This window comes from Pleurodeles waltl, chromosome 11, assembly GCF_031143425.1.
Source record: "Pleurodeles waltl isolate 20211129_DDA chromosome 11, aPleWal1.hap1.20221129, whole genome shotgun sequence".
Lineage (NCBI taxonomy): Eukaryota > Metazoa > Chordata > Amphibia > Caudata > Salamandridae > Pleurodeles > Pleurodeles waltl.
In genome coordinates, this window is record NC_090450.1 from 802311969 (window position 1) to 802334155 (window position 22187).

The window sequence follows — 22187 nt, forward strand, 5'->3', positions numbered from 1 at the left end:
CTGGGAGGTGGGGCACTCCAGGCTGACAAACAGTCCTCCTCATAAAAGATCCCGTAGAACAACACCTGAAGCAGGGACAGAACACCCCTGGATTAATGGGACACTTGAAGCTGGCGAAGTCCTCTTCCCACTAACAGAGGTGAGCACACCAGATGGAACCAGTGCCCGAGCAGGGGTGTGGGGGCACCCGTCTGTAACACGGAAAGCCCTCAAGTGACAAGAGGCAGGCTGTGTGGCGTTCTGTTCTTGCTGGGTAACTGCGTGCCTTGTGGGAGATTTCTGTCGCTCTTTCTTTGGGGCTTGCTCAGAGCTAGCTACAGAATTAATAGCTTTATAGTTGGCATGCTGGGAATCGTAGGCATCTGCTTGTACGAGGAAACTGAAACTGCAAATCCCCGCATGCACCATTCTGAATGAAAACTACCACTCTGAAAGCCACACGAGTGAAAAGCAGCAGCCGGTCTTTATGCCGGGGTGCGCTCCTAATACCCTAGGTTTTTGTGCCCATGTTTTTAAATTTAGATGTTGGGGGGGGGGGGGGTTGGACTTGTACCGAAATGAAGATTTTGGTTTGTTAGAGGAGTGAAAAGTTTCCAAGGAAGGTGTGTTGAACCTGCTTCGAGGCACTAGCAGCCCCTCGTTGGTGTGTACGTCACATCAGACTCACGCAGCAGCAGTATCCACTAGTTTAGGGGCACTACATTTCCGGGAGGACACAGACAGGCTTGAAAAGAATTGTACCTGGGGTCTGGCCTGGCCCTAAGAGCCAAAACACGTGTACAGACATAAAAGAAGCAAACCAGGCAACAAATCTCATGAAAACGACAGACTGTAAAATGGAAAGCCATGGGATTTTCATCATATGTCAGTGTTTCAATGACGTGCATACGATTATTTCACTGAACTGAGTGACATTTATTTAAAGTCATGTTCCTTTAAAAAGCTGAACCATTCAAGAATACCGCGACGGCCTGACGACACTGCAAGGTTACATTCTCCTCTCTTCTATTTAACATCAAAGGTCAGACGTTTGAGTTCCGTTGCTCAATTAGAAATAATGTATGGAGTTAAATAAATACACTTACATTCGGCAGACACAATACTTAGATATAGCTGCGCTTAGTCATATCAGTTAAAACAGTGCTTTTCTGTTTGGAATGTTTCTACAGACACTGAAGATCAAACACAGTGAGTGAGGATGCGCGCCGGGAGCCATGGTGGCTTCCAAGGGTCTCCTTGAAGAGCTGGCTTGGCAAACACAGAGATTTTAGGAGAGGCTCAACATTTCAAAGACGGTGGTTCTATAATTAACAAAACAAAGAGGTCCATAGGGCCCCATTGAGTTTGCTCCTAATGTTTCAAGGAGACTTGGGGATGTGCAGCCTGGTTTCAGAGTAACATGTTCTGTCTGCTTTTGTTTAATCTTCAGTTACCACTTCAAAATATGGAGCTGGTTCCACTTCAAATCTGGGGGAGGGTTAAATCTGGGGTGGATAAATCCCCGCTGTCCCTTATGGTCCATACACCAATGGCAGCTCCAAGTGACCTGGAGGACTGCATCAGGCCAGTCAGCAAGAGTCTTTGCCTGCAGAACATTTGAGGTCTGGTCAAAAGGTGTTGCACCTTACCAGTGTCAAGGAACTCGTTAATTTTACATACTGCAGCCTATTTTTCTTTCCCTAAAACAGAATACATCATGGGCAGTGGGCCAGCCCAGATCAGCTATTGGCTATCTTCACTGTGAGTGATGACATTCTGCTTTTCTACAATGAACATGCCCACACCCCGCCAGTAGCTCCCCTCAGTGCCAGGGACTGCTACGACAGTGTGTGCCTTTTGAGACCAAAATAAACATTATTGCTTTTTGCCATTTTTTTGTATTGGCAAGGGCCCAGTAGCTTCCCCCAACAACAAAGTTTTACAAAAAGGGCATTGATAGAAGCCAAAAGGCTGGCAGCCAATGCCAGACCAATTGGCTCTGCAAATGTTTTTTTTTTTTAATAATGTGGTCCCCTTGGTAACGTGAAAACTGTTGCTAGGATAAAATGATGATGCCAAAGATTTCATAACATATTAGTTGCAAATCAGCTAGCTTCCTTTATAATGTTTAAGATATATAGACTGCGCTGGAAAAACAAATGCTACCCATTGCCACTTAGTGACAAAAGTGTTCTGCTGTCAGAACACCTTTCAGAGGGCCAGACAGCAAGGAGGGTTTACTGGGCCCAACTTTGGGGGTTGAGGCCTTTTACTCCTCACTCCTTGTACCATAAAATGTGGGGAGACAATCTGATAAGAAGAGTGAATGATCTAAGCAAATAAACTCTCCTCGCTCAGATGTTATGAAGAAACGTAGTCTTTATTCCCGGGGTCCGTTCAGGTAGAGAGCCAGGATGCAAGTACCGACCTCAGCGAGGATTCCATGGTGAGGTAATAATAAACCAACAGCTTTGCAAATACAAATGTAAATTACAGTGAAACCACACTACACATTACATTACAAACACAATAACATACACATATCACAGCGACCTAGCACTGAAGTGAGTGCAGTGGGAATAGGGCTCCTTTAGGTATTCTGTGAGGACATTAAGTTAATAAGGAGCTGCTAATTAGTTTTACTGAACATTTCTATATGGTGGATAGTCGGGTGAGGAGTGGGGCTGCAGAGTATTGTAGGAGGTGAGGAAGCCTATTGATGCCTTAAGATGAGGCTTTCCCTTTTGCCTTTCTTTCTCTGATTATTTCAGCTGGGCTGATGACCTACCGGTGAAAAAACATCAAACCTCTTTGTGCCTCTGTTGTGAGAGCTCCAAAATATGCCTTGCCTGCGGCCCCCAAAATCCTCATGATGACACTGTGTAGATGCTGGACTGGTTTATCTATTGTACCCCTAAGGAGCCAGCATTGGTCTTTGCTATGAGGAGCCAAATACAGGTGAAGAACTATCCAACGTCCATTAAAACAGCGCATGGAGTACTGTGGCAGTTAGGCAGGAGTCCCTACTCCCCCTATATGTGCAAAACAAATCTGTAACTCATGTAAGTGAGCAAAACGAACATTATCCAATAGATTATTGATTACAGAAGGTCTAGAGTTCATAAATACCCAAACAATATGTTTTGTCACTCTACAGCTAAATTACATGCTTGAACCTGGCACTTACTAGCGGCTACTCAAACTGATGTTTTTCTTGGTTATGCAGTTGGTCAAGAAGTAAAGGCTTATCTCATAGGTGGCTGCACACAGTTGTTAGAGGCCACTTGCCAGCACCACACTCTAAATATGTTCCAGCGCAGTTACTCAGGCTCGCTTAAGTATTTTCACTTTTGGCACTGAACCACTCTGTGAATTTAGTTTTTGCAAGTAGCCTGGATGGATCTTTGGGACACGTCCTGGAAGTGGGTTTGGGTGAAGGTGTCAACGAGGGGGGAGGGGCGTTGGTGACCAAAAGACTCTACCTAGTCTAAGATCCTGCCACGATGGTCAGGGGAGGGGGTTCAGGTCGAATACATTCAATGAATTAATGGCTTAGCTGTGGGTTTAGGAATGCTATAGGTAGGAAGCTGTGTATTAAAGTTACTGGGAGCTGTTCGGTTGCACGTTTTATGTAGCGTGCAACATTTATTGGCTTCTTTGCATTTGCACTTTTAAAGTCTCAAAGTGCAGGTAAAAGTTTGACACCTGTGTGTTTTTGCAGAAAGCTCGGCCTTTTTTTTTTCTTTTTTAGGGGTGGGTTGCCGGGGAGGCGATACATTATGTTACCTACCCATATGCTTTGCATGGTGAGCTTTTTCTGAGTGGCGGGGCTCAGTGGATACGAATGTATGTTGCAGCTTTCCACCTTCCCTGTAGGAGATGTGTTGTAGGTTTCTCCAGAGATTGTTCCATAGTTGAGATTGGAATATTATTGACATTCACAGACGCCACACCAGCTGTAGAAGTTCGTCTGTGTCCTGTTCTGGAATCCCACCGGACATCTCTCTGTGAGGGTGACCGGTCCCGTGTTTCTGAATACAACTTTCTTGAGTGTTTTGCAAAGTCTTGGCTGAGACTGTCCTGTCAGTAGTAGTTTTTCTGACTTCGATGTTATTAGCCTAGCCCTGTCCCATCTCAGTTTATCTATCTTCATCTATCTTGGACTCTCCCTGCTCGTTTGTTCTTCAGTCCCTTGCCTCGGTGTCATTGTTTCTGTTTATTCTCCCAACCTTGCGTGACTGTTTGGCCTTCTCCGTGTCTCCCTGACTCGCCTCTAAGGCTCATTCCCCACTGTTCCCTCAGTCAGTCACCACTATCAACGGTTCCATCTGTCTCACTCCTAAAATGTTTTAAGACTGCCCAGCCCCTCTCTCTATCTGCCTACGTCCCACTTACTCTGGTGCACCACTGCCTGCTCTGAAAGACGGAGACCTTCCTTGACACAGAATGATAGAAATGCAACAAAGCCAGGTTGCGTGTTCTGCAGCTAAACTTAGCAGTGCAAAAAGTGGTCTAATGTTTTCTGTCTCACTGATGTACAGCAGAGGCTGCCTATGCTCCTTGGTTTCAGAGTATTTCTTTTAATGTTTGTGAACTTCCACTATAAATGAGTACAAATCAAAAACTAGGCCTTGGTACAAAGGGCAACTTTCTACCTCCGGAGGTAATGTAGGCAACGGGGTGTGTGTTATAACTGATCGTTGCTAGTTCACATGAGGGCCAGGGTGACGGGGGTGGCATGGCTGCGACACTGGCAGTCTGCTGAGCCCTGCAGGTGCCCTGGTGCTCCTGCCCTCTTCCCCAGGAATAGAAACTAAGCGCACAGGGGGAGGTTAACTGATGGCAGAATGCCAGTGTCAGTCCGACAGGTTACTTTCTGGCTATCCCTGGTGACGGGGGTCGTGCTGCTCTGAGCTGACCCTGTCACCTTCCCTCATGTCCGACTCTTGACAGTGGGACTTCCAGGCAGGAAGAGCACGGGGGCAGCCCAGCTGCAGGACCTGCCACAGCCAAGTTCAGTGTCAGCTTGTGCATACTCTCAGTGGCCCACGGGCCCCGGGCTCTTGCTCTCTGTGGCTCTGACATGCCAATCTCATGTATACGTTTTCCTGGCTGGGTAGACTGGCTGTGTGCTCAGTGACCTGAAGCGATGCTCTGCGTCATCTGAACATTGTTCATTTTTACCCTGCATCACTGTTGTGTTTGCGGGGCCACGGGAACCCAGTAGCAGTAGCATCCATAAATCCAACACTCCACACAGTGTTCCGTTACTTCCCTCTGGCGGGAAAACCTCCCTAGACCATTTATTTAAATTACGTCAGTGACATCACGGACCAAACCATTACTATACATCATGAGAGGGGGATTAGAGTCATTCCCCTACTAATGCAAGAACAATGGAGGAGTCCATTACAAAACATAACATTCCTCCTTTACCCATGACAAAAAAAAATAAACGTAACCAGACATTACTTCATAGTTCACAGCATCTACACAAAATGTGCTAGAGTTCTAGCATACATCTAACATATAAGACACAATCAGTCCAGTACATAACCTTGAAGCCTGGTGGAACATTTTGGGCGGGGACGTAAATTGACCATTCCCACGGCTTAATGCAGCTGAGCCACCCGGCTCGGACCTGTGTGTGTCAGATTCTGGCACTACACGATCATCAGAGTCCTGCATTACGGGGCTTACCGGTACAGATCTATGTGTGTCAGGCTCTGAAACCAAATGACCCTCAGGGCTCTGCAGATCCGAGCTCGTTGACCCACTAGACGATGCACCCTCAGTCACCAAACATGGACTTTGAGAGGAAACAACATCAGTATCATGAGTAGCAAGGCCCCCAGGGTCCAAAACACATGAGGATTTCCCTACAGCTCCTGTCCCCATAAAATCTGGAGTATGTACCTTTTTAAAAAACGAAATGTTCCTCGTGATTGTCTCCTGACCTCGTCTAGCAGTGATCATGGTACCCTTGACTTCACTCACCACCCATGGATCCTTCTCAAAAGGTAACACAAATTTACTTCCCCCTCTTCTGCATTTCATTAGAACCAAATCCCCGACATAAATGTCACGTTCCTTAGCTCCCCTTTTCCGTGACATCTTTTCATTTCTGATCTGTCTTTTGGACAATTCTTCTCCCACCTGACGGTGCAGATCAGATGGTTCCGGAACATGGGGAATGGTATCTCTCCCGTCCCTATTAATGCATACGGAACTAGGCGTTACACCAGTGGTGACATGTGGAGTCAAACAATATTCCCGTAGAAAACATACTCAGCACAGTCCACATTATGGCCCTCAGCAATGGCAATACGCAGTACTTTTTTGAAAGATCTCATGAACCGTTCCACCTTTCCGTTTGCCTGAGGCCAACGAGGGGTAATCTTTCTGTGCAGAATTCCTCTAGATCGTAAATATTCAGCAAACTCTTGACTGGAAAATGGAGGTCCATTGTCAGTACGAATCTCCTGCAACAAACCATGGGTGGCCATGATCTTCTCCAAACGTGGGATAACCTGTGCCGCAGTGATAGATAGAGTCCATGATTTCACCCTCAGGGTATTTTGAAAAGTCATCTATCACAACAAAAGTATAACGGCCATCTGGCATACTGCCAAAATCAGCACAAGCTCGAAACCAGGAGACAGGATGAATAGTCTCAGTAATAATCAGTGGAGGATGTTTAGCCTGACCAACAGCTTGACACATCATGCATTGACGTACAACCCTTTCAACATGGTCATCGAGTCCCGGAAACCACACCTTGCTCCTTAATCTAGATTTAGTCTTCACCATGCCTTGATGAGAAGCATGGGCAAGTTCCACAACAGAGTGCTGCAACGCCATGGGAATGACAAGCCTATGCCCTCTTAGCAGGCAACCATCGGGAGATACAGCCAACTCCTGTCGGACCTTATATAGAGAGGATAACATGGTGCGAGCTTCCGCCATCCAGAGAGTCATATTCCAAAGTATAGAATGCCATTGTCCAGATAACACAGCTGACTTCACCAACTGTAAACACTCATTGTCATCTGTGGCTGACCTGATTTCATCGAGAGACAGGGGCAACGGGCGAGACCATTCCACAATTAGCCTAACATACTCTTCCACTTCCTCTGCATCTGCGACCTCTCAAGAAGTAGCAGGCCTGGCATGTCTTGATAGGTAGTCGGCAGGGTTCAAACTGCCAGGATGAAACACCACCAGAAAACGATAGTCTTGTAGCTGCAAAATCCACTTTTCAATTTGTGGGGGTGGTTTAGAGGAAGACCCATTAAACAATGGAAACAAAGGCTTATGATCAGTATGTACTACAAATGGCTAAACATACAGGTACAAATGAAAGTGTCTACAGCCCAATGCACGGCAGTGGCTTCTTTTTCAATCTGAGAATAACGCTGCTCAGTCTCTATTAGGGCTTTACTGGCATACGCCACAGGAGCCCATTCCCCGTCAATTTGCCTTTGTGCCAACACAGCTCCCAACCCTATGGGACTAGCATCCACTGACAATTCCGACTCCTTCTTGGGATCAAAGTATACTAAAGTGGTGTGCTCAGACAGTGCTGACTTTGTAGCTTGGAAAGCAGATTCCTGATCAGGTCCCCATTCCCAAACAGCATTGGCCTTAATAAGGTCCCTGAGGGGGCCTGTCAGAGCTGTCAAGTTCTTGATAAATCGCCCATAATAATTTAGCATCCCTAAATAACTGCAGACAACGGATACATTGATGGCAGACTGGATATCTTGTACCTTGGCCGGGTCAGGCAACACACCCTCTCCAGAGAATCCATACCCAAAGAATGTCACTTCTGTTTGCAAGAAAGAACACTTGTCCCTGTGAAGCGTCAGACCATTCTCGTAAAGCCTCTGAAATGTGGCTCTAAGTCGAGTAATATGTAACTCCTTCCTGGGACCATGCACCCATATGTCATCATGACATTGATGACGCCTGGTAGACCGGCGAGTACCCCACGAATGGTGTCCTGAAAAACCTCTGCAGCGCTGGAAATCCTAAAGCTCAAACGTTTATAGTGCTGAAGACCCATATGAGTGGAGAACATGGTTATGCATCTGGAGTCAGGATGTAACAATAGCTGATGGTATCCTGCCCTTAAGACCATCTTTGAAAAACCATCTCGATCCCGCCACCTCTGCGACAATGTCATCAACCGTAGGTGTCAGATGCCGTTCACGCTTAATGGCAACGTTGGGCAGGCGCATATCCACACAAATCTTCACCTCCCCAGGTTGCTTGGGCTTCCTGGCGATCACAATGGGCGACACCCACGGCATGGGCCCATCGACCTTCTCAATGATATCCGCTTGCTCCAATTTCCAAAGCTCCTCCTCAACCTTGGGCCTCAGGTGGAACACAATCCTGCGATGCTTCAATGCCACAGGTTGTATGGACTTATCAATGTGTAACCGCAGCATCCGATACTTTAGGCAACCTATGCCTTAGAATAGGGGCTTAAACTCAGTTATCAGGCTCTCCACGGTCTCCAGGTGAACACTAAATGCAAAAGAAATAAGACTGAGTTGCTCTGCCGTCAGGCAGCTTAGTAACATGTCCGACCCAGTAACAGTGACAAACACCTTAGTCTGTATCGAATGCTCCTCATAAAATAGTATTGTAGTGAATACACCTGCCAACGTCAAAGGCCTAGATTATCCAAACGCATAAACTTGAGTAGTCGTAGGTCGTAAGCTGGGTCTGAAAGAGAAAACGCCTTAAAACAGATTTTGCCATAACATTAATGGAAGCACCAGTGTCAATCAGTGCGTCAACCTTGTGGCCTGCCAGGAAAACCGGACACCTTGGTACTCGCTTCCGAGGATGCCCACTGGGTTGCAACGCATGTATCACATGGACTGTACCTTCACCGTCCTCATCGTCATCCAGATCATCATCTTCTTCCATCAGAACTGGTGGTTGTACTGAATGGACAGCTTTAAACTTCTGTGACCGAGGACGGGGCATTGACTGGCATACTTTGGCGAAATGATTTAACTTATTACAACTTGAGCATTTCTTGCCTTGCGCAGGACACACCCCTTGATGAGGGAACGGGCCTCCACAAGAGTAACAGGATCTCGACGACATGGTGGTCTTTTGCCTGGATCTCCTTTTATCCACATTCACAGCGGTAACTGCATTCACTGGCTCCACCTGACTTGGGTCTGCAATGCTGCTTCCATATGTGCTGCACGTACTTTAGAAAGTTCCTTGGACCTTCCCAGCGTAAGGATATTCACCATTGACATACCCGGACTTGCAGTATATGTTCCCTCAATTTTACAGATGCACATCCCTGTATAAACTGTGCTCTTACTTCATCTTCAACGTCCACCAAAGTGCATGTCCGAGCTAGGTCTTTAAGCTTGGCGTAGAAAGTATCAACTGATTCGTGCGGAAGCTGCCTGACCTGTCTGAGAAGAAAACGTTCATAATCAGGATTCGCCAGAGGCTGAAAATGATTTGTAAGTGCCTGTTTCAATGTCTGATAAGTGTATGGTGGGCCCTCTTCGGCCACTGATCGTCCCAGTTTATGAATGGCTGCACCCCCCAAAAGTAAAAGCATGGGACGACGCCTGTCATCATTCAAAGTGGTGGCAGCGAAGTAGGTCTCCAACCTATCCACCCACTCTTTCCACTGAGCAGCTAGGGCAGATGGGGAGCCATCAATAATAAAAGGTTCCAGCACAGGTATAGACACCATAGTTACACCTCACACCTGTGACGTTAGACCACCCCCACAGGCAGCTACGGATACGCAAAAATGGGATGAGACAGGCAGAACGCAACACCAAAGTCACTGTGTGTTTAAAGTCATATACACATACTCCTGATGTATGAAAGCGGAAATCTCCAAACAGAATCCTCCCTCCATGTACAGGAGCCACGTATCCTACAGTACTCCAGAATATACAGTCACTTGGGGGTAAATGCACATCAAAAACTCAACACGGTTTTAGCAGTTCAGGCCATCCGCTTGCCCTCCAATACGGTTGATTCTGGTTGTGCCGGCAACCACTAGAATGCCCGCCGCGTAGCACTGGGAGCTCCAGGGAAAGACCCTCCCGTCAAATGCAGTAAAGTCCGGTTGCTCCGGTAACCATCAATCCCGTTGGGGAATGTGCCACGCCTCTCCAGCACGCCCAGTCGGCGAATGTGCCACGCCTCTCTAGGACGCCTCCAGCAAGCCCTGCTTCAAAACGGGCCTCCTCTGGGAACACTCCATAGGACGCCACTCCGCAGGGCAGCAACGCTCAGTGCACGTCGCTCGCTCGCCTCACCACCCGCTGAACACAGGCCGAAGAAAAAGCTGCCAAAGGGAGCGCAAACAAGAACACAAGGGGGTCCAAACACCAGGGATCCCACCCTTGTCGCCAATCTGTTGTGTTTGCGGGGCCACGGGAACCCAGCAGCAGTAGCATCCATAAATCCAACACTCCACACAGTATTCCGTTACTTCCCTCTGGCAGGAAAACCTCCCTAGACCATTTCTTTAAATTACATCAGTGACACCACGAACCAAACCATTACTATACATCAAGAGAGGGGGATTAGAGTCATTCCCCTACTAATGCAAGAACAATGGAGGAGTCCATTACAAAACATAACACATCACCACCTGTACCGGGATGGAGCAACTATCTTAAATCTCATTCTACACCATTACACTCCAGATAAGGGATTCGTTTAAAAATTGATATGTCCAGGGCTTTAAGTGGGATGAAAAATGCTGGGGTGAGTGGTGTCTCAAAGGGGCCTGGCTTAAACGCATTAGTTAAAAATCTGTGTATAGCATAGTTTGCCACCCGACTGGTATTTTGCTGCCTCTTTCTGTTATTGCACTCAGATGCAATCCAGCTACTGGCATTACCGATCATACCAAGCCAGGACTATTGGCTTTGTCAATGGTTGTTAGCTGCATGCGATAAATAAGTAGCAGCAAGGACTTTGTTGCAAATAATATTGAAAATGCTTCACTTTTGAAATGACGAGACTGTAAAATAACTATAACGAGTCTCTTTGAAGTTCCGTCAAAGGACAGTGGGGGGCGGTGCTGCTGCCGAGTTAAGATGTTTTTTCACTCTAGGATGAGGGCAAAAATTGAGAGCTCGATAGGGACCCGCCTCAGCATCTTTTTTTTTTTTTGTAGAACTGTTGGTACTGGTCACCGACAGGGCCCGGCCCACTTAAACCCCAGGATATGTCACACCTCACCAAATTGAGGCCATGACAGTAACGATTACAGCTGTTTTAAGTCTGTTTCTGGGTGCTTACGATGCACAAAGCAGCCAGGGATATTTCTGATATGTACATAGTTAGGTGGGTCTTACTGCCATCCTGCACTCGTGCGAATGTGTCACTTCATGATGTTAGGCACCGAAAGGCCCCCACACAGGCGTAATTCTTTGAGCAGACGTGCTGATTAAAAACAGTGGGGAGACGTTTTTGGGATGGGGAAGACAGTGGCAGTGCATGCAGCATTTCGTCAAATATTCTTAGTCAAATTCTCTTAATTGTCACTATAATGTGTATCTCCCTGGTCTCAGTCTCGAGGGCTCTGGGTCTGGACTTGGTGTAGACAACCTGGCCTCAACATATGGTTGCCCTCTGGCTACTATTTTACCAGCATAGACGTTGTTTATAGGTAGAACCTAACGCATAAAATACACAAAGAAATAATTTTAGTATTTTTAAGAGCTGTCTAAACTGTTCTAAGTTACTATTAAAGCAAAGAGAGGCAGAATTGTCACGTTAAAAAATAGAATGCAGCGGAATTTTAACAGCACCTTATGTAACCAAGGCTTTTTTAAATCTAAAAACTTTGAACAAATTATTTCAGAATGGCGGCAACCTGGGCAGGAACTGTGTGGTGCATCGAGGCTTCTGTGTCCTCCCAGGACATTTTTCATGGCAGGAGTTGTGAGGGATGTATGTACCTGTACAGCGGCATTTTTTGGTATTTCTCAATCAGACATTTGATTTCGTCATTTTTATTGTAATTATACATCGTGTATTGCCCTGGATTCGGGGTCTCTGCGCCTGGACTCTCGGAAAGGGTGGAGATGGCAGGGGCTGCTGGATTTGGACCCTCTCTTGTGCTCATCCCACATATCACACCACAGAGGACAACGTCCCCGCTTTAGGTCTTCGCCTCTGCTTAATTTGTGCTTGTTGTTTCCGGTGCTGAGCACCGGCACTTATTTTTGAGGGTCGGGGCTTATTCTTCTGCGTCAAGCATTTGCTGCGATCAAAAGACACAAATGGGAAAGAAGGAGGAAGGTAAAAACGAAAAAGCATCACAAAGGAAGAAATTAGAAAGTGTGACCTGAAGGGGCAGGGAATGGATTTATATGGATTGAAGAGGCCCGACATGGCTTCAGGATTACCCTGCCTCAGTATTTAGTGTTCACACATTTAATTGCAGCAGCCACGTGTTTAAAAGGAGGGCTTTGGGTACCGGCTCCTTTTTGTTTACAAATTAAGCACTGCTCTGCTGGCTTGACTGATGTCACTGAGTGCTGCAATAAAAACCAAAGTAGCAACCAGAGGCCACACCTGAACACTTGGGCCCTGTGTTGTGTGATGGGGATGCACATGGCTGTCATTGAGCGGACATTCCTACTGGCCACAAACTGTGATACAGTACAAAAGACCATTTTATTAGGACAGGTCTGCAATAAATATAAGCAATATAAATAACAAGCCCCTCATTTTTTATAACTCCTGTTATTGACATTTGGTTATACAAACATAATTCGCAACTTACAATTATCCATTCGCGCACACAGCCTATCAAGGTTCCTATTGAGAGTACATTCAATGTTGTTTACTGTGCTTGATTGGCACTGCCCACATTCTGCCCCTCCAAGTATTCCATCCACGGGCCCCATATTTTCTTGTGTTTCTCAGGGCAGATCCTCAACCAGCCTCTCATTGATAGATATTGTAAACCTAACAGGAGGGTGACCAGATTTTTAGAAGCAAAAACCTGGACAGGTCAGACAAAGAAGTAGGACTAAAGTCTTTAGCCTTACTTCTATATCTGGCCTGTCCCTTTTTTTGAGTAGCCTTGTAAATGTATGTGAGTGTATACATTTTCTCTCAAAAACCTGGATGTTTATTTAAAATTAACAAAAGCATCTGGACACCGGGACAGTTGCCTGAAAACCGGGACTGACCTGGGAAATCCGAGATATCTAGTCACCCTACCTAAGAGCCCGACGCTTAAAAATCCCTTGGTTTCACCCTTGCTTACTCCTCAATAAAGCTCCTTACAACCAAAGCTGAAAAGTTGGGGGGTTGCAGCAGATCCTGGTTCCGACTGCTATTTCAAAGACAATCCAGAGAAATATGTTGAAATTGTCCTGTGCCATTTTCCGTCACAGGGCCACAATTTGTCAGCACCCGCATGTTGTCTGCACTGCATTCAGTGTAGCAGTCTGCAGGCAGTTTCTGCTTTTAGGATTCACCTAGGCAGTGCTTGCGCTGTCTCTTCGAGAAATGTTGGCTTAAAACACACCCAGCGCTTTTGTTTGGTTGTTTGGCCTGCCTTTCAAAATTCCTTTGCTCTGGTTGGTGAATAGTGTAAATATGTCCCACCTTTTGGGTGCTTTGATCCCTCCCAGTGGATTTCACTCATTGATCCTTTTTGTTGGCCATCTGTTGTCTCCTCACTTGCATCCCCTCCCTCCCGTCATTGCTGCCGTTCTTCCTGTGCCGCTGCTTGATTTCAAAGGGAGTTTCTTTGCACTGCCCCCGGGGGATAGTATTTCCTTTTCTGCCTTTCTCAGACACAAGGACTTAATAAATACGTCATTCACCTGCGCCACTCGTGTAGCTTTAATCCATAACCTCAATCCACAGAGAGTCTCAATCCTCACGCTGCCACCTTCACATTCAGCTCTTGTGCAAAGAGTTTTAATCAATCGCATTAACGCCTCACTTGCTCATGTGACATCAATGAACAGCTCTTACATCTCTTTCCTCTGCTTTCCTTCATTTGTTCCCCTGTGAAATGGATCTAAAAAAAAAAGAAACACTTTTGCTGCAAATGTCATCTTTTTCTGACATTTTTCTATTCCAAAGTACAGTCTTGGGACAGAGAGAAAAAAGGTGCAGATTATAAACAATAAATAAAAAAATAAAGCAAGACAGAGTGGTCACAAAGTGGCCAGATTGGCTTTATTCACACCCATGCACATTAGCACCACTTTACAGAGTTTGACAGTGAAGTGCTTCTTTTGTTTTCTCGTCTTTCTTTGAAAAACATTGTTTTAATTTTTTGCTGCAGATAGAGGAAGAAGGTAAATGGAAGTTATATGCAGGGCCACTGGAATTACGCGGCACAGAGGACCAAACTATGCAGCAGGGTTGACCAATTTATGTGGCAAGAAAAGTCCAGGTTTGCATTTACAATGTCAATAGCTCTAACTCAAGCAAATGCGAGGCCTATTGCATTGCAAATGCTTGTTTTCACTTCCAGCCAGACACAAACAAAGACTAATTTAAAAGGCCATCAGCCATTCTTTTGTTCCAGTATCATCCTGACTGGATGCGCTCTAGGCCCTAACAACCAGATACCAATGGAAGGAAACAAAGGCACATAGCTCATCACTTCACAAGTACTTTGGAGAAACCGTGACTTGGAGGCAGGTTTTTTACATTGTTCAACCCCTGTGTAAGAGATGTGCATGCACTGTAGGAATGCAAGATTTGACTGTATGTGTAAGTATTTACACTAATAATTATTTAAATAGCACCTATTCATTTATTTTTACTTTAGTTCTTTTATAGCAGTAGTCATCCGAGTGGAGGGTGTCGGAGGGTTTTACACCACACACAGACAATAGTAAACCTGAGCAGTCTTGTTGAATTGTTGACCTGTCGGTGACATTACGTGGTCCTCTTGTTTTCGAGGGTGCATCGCCCCCTTGACACCAGTGTCTCTACACTTTAAGTGTCACCCCAGCACCGTTGTGGTGTGGTGCAGGGTGCTAATTCTCCCATGGTTTTCAGACATGTTGTGTTAGTGTGTATTGTGCTGCAGTGTGGTGTGATATGGTATCTTAATGTGGGGGGTTCTATACTGTGATGAGTGCAATATGCTGTGTGGAATAATAGTCCTGTGGTGACTGCAAATGGTATAGTGCAGGGTGATGATGTTCTGTTCGGTGGTGTGGTTTGTGTAGTATTATACGATGTACTGAATCAAGTGGCAGTGTATTGCAGGTGTAGTTATCTAGCGTTTTGTGTTCCTGGGGAGGCGCCGGACCACTTTTGGTGGACTGGGTGTGTGTGATGTGGTGTATGGGGTGCCGCAGACAGCCACAGTAAGGAGCCACCAAGATGGGGCACCCGAAGCCCTGTAATATGTTTTTTCATCCTCTACTGACACGAACGCCACAGAGAAAATATACGACTTTTCTGTTTTTTTATATTTAACAGTGCACCACTTACTATGTAAGCAAATGGAAAGTAATACTAGAATGAAATGATATAATTGAATAATCGATTATAAGAAAAGCCTGGACATTAAGAAAGGTGTTGCCCATCAATCATTTGCCCATGTTGTCCATTACCTGGTAAAACTATTCTGGCAAATCCATGTAGTATGTCATAATTGCCCCTCCCCTCCAAATTTCACAACTGCATATGGAATGTCTGAGAAGCCTTGGGTAAATGTGAGGTGGAGAACTCATTGTTTCCCCCACCCTTGGATGTATGTGCCCCTGTGCTTGTGGGGTTCTCCATGCGTCTTAGTGCCGGTGCTTCTGCTTCTCCGGACACGATTTCCCCCCAGACTCCTGACCACCACCACCATTCACACACACCTCCTGATTTGCACCTTCCCTGTAGATATTGTAAAGCTAAGAACATATGCCTGAGTTTGGATTCCCATCCTTTGAAAGGAATACAAATGACCCCTTTGTGCTTGTGGTACCTTGACCAAGACTGCTCTAATAGATGTCTGTGGCCTCTCAAAAGCATCATCTGATCAATAACTGTGGCCAAAGGCACGGCTAAAAGAATGAGCACCATACACAAAGAGATGGGCTAACTGCCTCGTCCCTGCATCCTGTATTCTGTCTTCCGGGAACACAATACCCCAACAACAGCACCTAGCTGGCCATTGTTCATCTGGAGTCCTGTGCTCTGCTTTAGAGTGATATCTCCTAAGTGTTTGTTTGCCATGGAGCTGTAGCATGCTTGAAAAGAAAATGCGCTTTGATAGGATTTATCCCCCACAAAGTGTGGGTCCCACTTTGAATCTGAGTGGTCATTTGGTCAGTGTTTAAACTGCTACAGTACTGAAAATAAGCTGCCTCCTTTTTCTTACCTTTTATCAAGCGTTCACATTTTGTTTCAAGAAGGTTGCACACCTTTGTAGGGGAAGGCTGGACACAGGGGTAGAATCATTGGCTTTGCAAGAGACCAGAGATACACTGTGACCATAGAGTTGTGACGTAAGTGTTAGAACATGGTGAGGTGCATGCAGGTTTAGAAGGTTGAGTTTGAGGTTGCGCACAGACAAATAAAGACTTGTAATACATAGCTCTGTGTGTGGTACATTCATTGGAGGGTACTAGGCTGGGGAAGACGCTACACTTTCCTCTTCATCTATGTTAGCGGCTGCCATGAGGGCCTGTGAGGCTCTGCCTGTGAGCGTTTAGAGAACTGAATGTTTGCACTGGAGCATGTCCAGGAACTTTATTTTGTAGGAAGCTGCAAGAGAGACCACTTCACAACAATGTGTGGCCAGACAATCTAGATCTTATACTTTTGCCCTGAAACTGCAGCATCAAGACCGATTGTGTGATAGTACTTACATACACATGATTTGGTTGACGCAGTCTGATGTCTCTTTTTGCATCGTTCTCTGTCCAGCAATGCTGATGGATCAGAAGAGATGCAGAGTTTGTTACAGGTTAACTGAGTTACTTCCATGTGACTCTCTAATTTATTTCTTAAGCCTTCCTGAGTTATTAAGCATGTTTACTTATTTGTAAAAAAAAGTTTACACGATTTTCATCCCCAAACTTTTTGCCTTCCTCCTCCTACTTTTTCTGACCTCTTTTTGTTGGCTTTTGGGCTCTGGGCACTTTACCACTGCTGATCAGTACTAAAGTGCATGTGCTCTCCCTTCTAAACGTGGTATAATTGACTTACACCTGATTGGCACATTTAATTTACCTGTAAGTCCCTTGTACAGTGGTATCCTTATACCCAGGGCCTGGAAATTAAATGCTACTAGTAGGCCTGCAGCGCAGCTTGCACCACCCACAAAAGTAGCCTTTCAAACCCGTCTCAGGCCTGCCACCGCAGAGTCTGCGTACTCAGTTTACTGCCACAGTGACCTGGCATCTAAATTTACTTGCCAGGTCTAGAACTACCCTTTTAATGGTAGTGAGAAATTCTGCTTACTGGTGTAGGTGGATTTTTTTATTACCATTATAGTAATGCCTCTTTTAGAAAGTGAGCATTTCTCTGTGCTTATGACTCTGGTGTTTTGAAGCTTGACTCCAATCCACATCTGGGGCAGAGTGACAACTGGACTTTGTGCATACTTTTCAGACAGCCTGTACACAGGGAGGGTGAAGGTATCACAAGAGTGCATCTGCATATTGAATGGTCTTCCTCGGCTGGGAGAGGTAGAGGTGGGCACACTTGCATTTGTAAAGGCTGTGTCCTGGCCTCACACGAAGGGCTCGTTTACCCCCTAATGATGTCTGGAGCCAGTGCTGAAGGAGAAAGGGGACAATCCTGCAGTCGGTCAGTGCTGGTTGGAGCCCCCTCTCCCCCTTTTGTGGAGGCTATGCAAAATGAGTATAAGTAAAGGGAGCTGTCCTCCACATGGTTAGAGCAGTTTTGGACTTGGGACCGAATCTTTGCCAGAGGGACTGCCTGACTGCACAAAGGATTCATTTGGACTGCTCTTCTTTTATTGGCCTGCTGCCTAGTGGTTACTGGGTGGCATAAAGTACTCATCTGGATTGCGTTTCTGTATGTTGCCCTGTGGCCAGCCTTTCCCCTGACTCTGGACTGCCAAGGTTCTGGGGGAGATAGAAGGAACATTCTGCCCTTTTTATCCCCTCTGGTGCTTCTCGACGAGCCCAGTGTAAGGAGGGGGGGGGAGGGGGGCTGCACCCAGCTCCTTGGCCTTTTACACATGCTAGCACATAAAGAGCAATTTATCCCTTTATGTTTTTTTTATGACTGAGCTGGAAGAGCGTTTCACTCTTTCTCTGTTCCCTCTAAAGCTCAGGAAGACCGTTCATTTTCTGCTGGCTCTGGGGCAGGTAGTGCCCTGTGGATGTTGCGATTGCGCCCCCTCCCTCTGAAGCAGGAGAGCCAAGAGGAGCCCACCAGCAACCTCTGACCCAGCGCAGATGAGGAACGCTCCCCTTGGACCCCCGTGGCAATGGCACGCCTCCTACTGGGAGAGATCACCGCTGCAACTCAGGTGCCAGCAGCGGAGAGCCACACATATTATCGCCGGCTAGCCCGAAGGCGCAGAGAGGATCCCCCAGGCTGGGCCACCTCATAGGAAAGAAGGTTGTAGCCCAGGAGGCTTTGGAGGGCCCTGAATACACTCCCAAGAGGAGCACGGCTCATGAGGAGGCCATCAGTGTCTGGCAGCCGCTGCCAGGGTACGGATGGCTGCCTGCGGGCTTTCTTGTGTTCGGCTCGGTGTAGGAGATCTAGAGAGGTCTCCCCATGGTGAGAGAGTCCCGAGCGTTGCATTCCGTGCTGAGACCTACTTTCTACGGGGCATTTCCCCCCCGAGTCTAATGATGATGGGATGGAACCTCAACGGAGGCCCTGTTCCCGCAAGGAACAATTATCACATAGAACATACTAAGAGCGTGAGAGCTCCCACACTGGCCGATGGTGGTCAGCCTTGTCCCCCCCATCATATAGCAAGGACGCGGGAGCGGTACTTGCCGCCTGTCGGCAACCAAGGTGCAGGACCCCGGATCTCCTTAAGCTGGGTGACTAATTATTTGCTGCTTTGGATACTATTCATGCCCCCTCGTCATGTGAGCACAGATGTTGTTTCAGGGATTGGACGGTAGGCACAAAAAATTCCCTCCTATAAGGTTTTGTTCATGACTGGGTCCCTATGGAAATGTTTCCATGTTGGGTGCAGGCATTGTTAGTCATAATGATGACCTTTGTTGTGGCGAGTAATGTTCTAGGACCTATGCCATAGGGAGATGTTTCCTTTTTATGGGCTCTCCTGGGACTGTTTCATTTTATGTACACTCCTGATGCTGTCTTGGCCTCTCTAATAATATGATTATCCTGACCAGGGCATTGTGGGTGTCTGACCTATGCCATATAGAAATGTTTTATTCTAAATGCGTTCACGAGGATGCCCTGGCATTCCTGATAATGTGTTCCTTCTGACATGTGCCTTTTTGTTGGTAATGACAACTGGACTACTGCTTGTGTTGCAGAATACCAGTAACCTATATGTTAACTTGACTACTGCTTATTTTCGCAGAGTACTAGTAACCCCTGTGATGTTCTGACAACTTCCTGTGTAGCAGGGTATTACTGATACATGTTGTGTTTGGTCTAATGATGGTTTATGCAATACAGTTCATTTTTATATAACATTTTGTGTTTCCCTTGTGGTGTATTCATTGTGTCACGTGTTGTTTGTGTTGGGCAAACGCTTTACACATTGCCTCTGTGATACGTCTGGCTTCTCATGCCAAGCTACCAAGGGGGTGAGCAGGGGTTATTTTGGGTTTGTAATTCCCTCGCCCTGACTAGAGTAGTGGGTTCTGCCAGGTTTAGGTGCGTACCCGAGCCGAACAGATACCCCATTTCTAACAAGCATTTAATCCCACTTGCATAATTTTAATTGAGCCCAAATTTGGTGGCAAGTACTTTTTATTTAACTTTCCGACATGCACTCTTATTGTTGAGTGCATATCTCTGCTGTCCCTCTCCTCCACCCCCGCTTTTTACGTTTCAGCACCCCACTTCTCTTTATCAATTTTTTTTATTGCAGATTTATATAGTGCTACTTGGACCTGAAGGAATTGAAGCGCTTTACATGAGCACTTGTAAAATGAATGTGTCCTTGCTTAATGGACACATTCACTTTTTTGTTTGTTTTAGGCACGAGGAGATTAAATGGTCTATTCACATTGCTGATGAGTGTGCAAGACAATCATTCTGATGACCTTATGTGTTCTGATGGTTTGGTACGGGCTGATACCAACAGTCGAGTTTGATGGTGTGCTGCTAGTGTAGGCGAAGGGGGTTAGTTGTCTGACACATTTGTTCTTTGTAGCCCTGGAGGCTGTACAATCCTATATTTGTTGATTTGTTACGATTGGGCGTTCCGACACGGCAGCGGGGTCACTACTTGACCCCAGGACACAATGTTTTAGTCTTTTTGGGTGTATTTCTTTGTGAGGGTGGCTGTGGGAATCTCCGTTTCATCAAATGTGCTAATGCAGCTCCTCAGTTCAAACTGGTTTAGATATAGTGCCACATCCCCTCAATATATTATTTTTCTTTAGCTGTGGGAAGGCAGTGAGACTTTAGCCGCGGCACGTAGCAAAAAGGAAGGAGGACAAGCATTGGCAAAGGCAATAGGTTTCGACTACATGAAACCTATTGGCTTGTCACTTTTTTACATGGTGCCTAGCAGTTGAGCTGCTGTGCAAGATAACTTGAAGTAAAAAATAAACGCTATGATGCATTAACAAAAAAAGCTCTATGATGTGGCCAGCATTGACCGCATCATAGCACTTTTTTTTTCACCCTAAGTCATGTTGCACAGCAAATCAACTGCTGGGCAACAAGTGGAAAAAAAAATGTACAAAGCGAATAGATTTTGGATAGGTGAAACCTATTGGTTTTGCCAATACCTGCTCATTTTATGTTCATGACGGTATGACACTCTATGTTTCCTGTGGGTAAAGCCCTTGGAACTTCCACCTCTTAGCACTTACTAAACTACGCGTAAGTTCCCAGAACTGTCAAGTTTCCTTAGTCCATGCATGAGTGGCTCACCCTTTGCTGGTTTTCCCCTTTACATTCGGGAGTCATAATTATATAATTGGATTTGTAGGACTACTAATCCTACACTGCAAAAGGCAAAACCTCGACCGGGTCACTGCCACGTACATGGAACTGGGATACTTGAGAGCTCAAAGGTTCCACATGAGGAACTTATAAATTTTTTACCGTATTCCTGCATAACTTAGACGTTTCTGGCTTTGTGAATTATGTGTAATCTACTTATGCATAAATTGCATGTTTTTCCTGGAATAAGTCCTACTTGGTGAAAAGTTTGTGAAACAGGCCATAGATCAAATAAACTTAAAATTGTGCCTTCCAGGATGTCATTGCAATACTTCTGCAGTGAAAGGCAAGGAAAAGTCAAATCTCATCACAATATTTTTTCCTGGGGGTGTGGTATATGTTCAAAAGGTATCGGATGTCCAAGCACCACAATTATTTTATTGAGAGTGTTTCACCGTCTGTTGGGACCAAAAAGTCCCATGCATCCCAGGCCTGTGTGCCCCACCTGCATGGATATCTAGACCCCTGTTAATGATTTTTGATCGGGGTGAACACAAATTATGCATGTGCACCGTGACCTAGGCCTGTCTCACAGTAATGTGGTCTAGTTAGACCAGATGAGCACCCCAACCACTACTCTCATGATAGGAGAAGGCTTATGCCCTAATGCTTAGTTGAGTGATAGGGCACAGTGATGGCAGAATACACAGTTTGTGTTCAGTAGCAATCAGTAGTGTGAATAGGCCTTTTTACCTGTGTCCCTGGAGTGGGTCCTACTTCTGTGGCTGTGTACTTAACTCATTGTTGGCCTGCATGACATTGTGTAGCATCGAACAGCAAGTTCTGGGATGCATGTGTGTGCCTGTGTATAGTACATAATGTGGAGGCCTACAGGTTCCATTTTGGAAGCCCAGGGCCTAGAGAGGCTTGTAGAAGTGAGGACTGCAGCCCGCAGACAGTAGATGTGCATTGCTGACATTACTAAGGGCAGTAGTAGGAGCACACACTCCAGGAGGAGCAGCGCATCCCCTCATACACAATAAAAGTCCCTTTGATTCCAAGAATAATTACTGGTCAGTTGACACTAGATTCACTGTCGGAGAGATTGTTGGACTGTGTCTTCTCTT

The 22187-nt window shown here is 46.0% G+C and overlaps 1 protein-coding gene across 1 annotated transcript in view; it reads left to right on the plus strand.

The window, feature by feature from the left end:
* Nucleotide 1: 1 nt before the first annotated feature.
* SLC8B1 (solute carrier family 8 member B1) overlaps nucleotides 2-22187 on the plus strand; it is a 138756-nt gene continuing 116570 nt past the window's right edge. Inside the window, exon 1 of the mRNA XM_069214537.1 lies at nucleotides 2-139. The gene's annotated coding sequence lies outside the window, so the exon portion shown is untranslated. The remainder of the gene's footprint in view (nucleotides 140-22187) is intronic.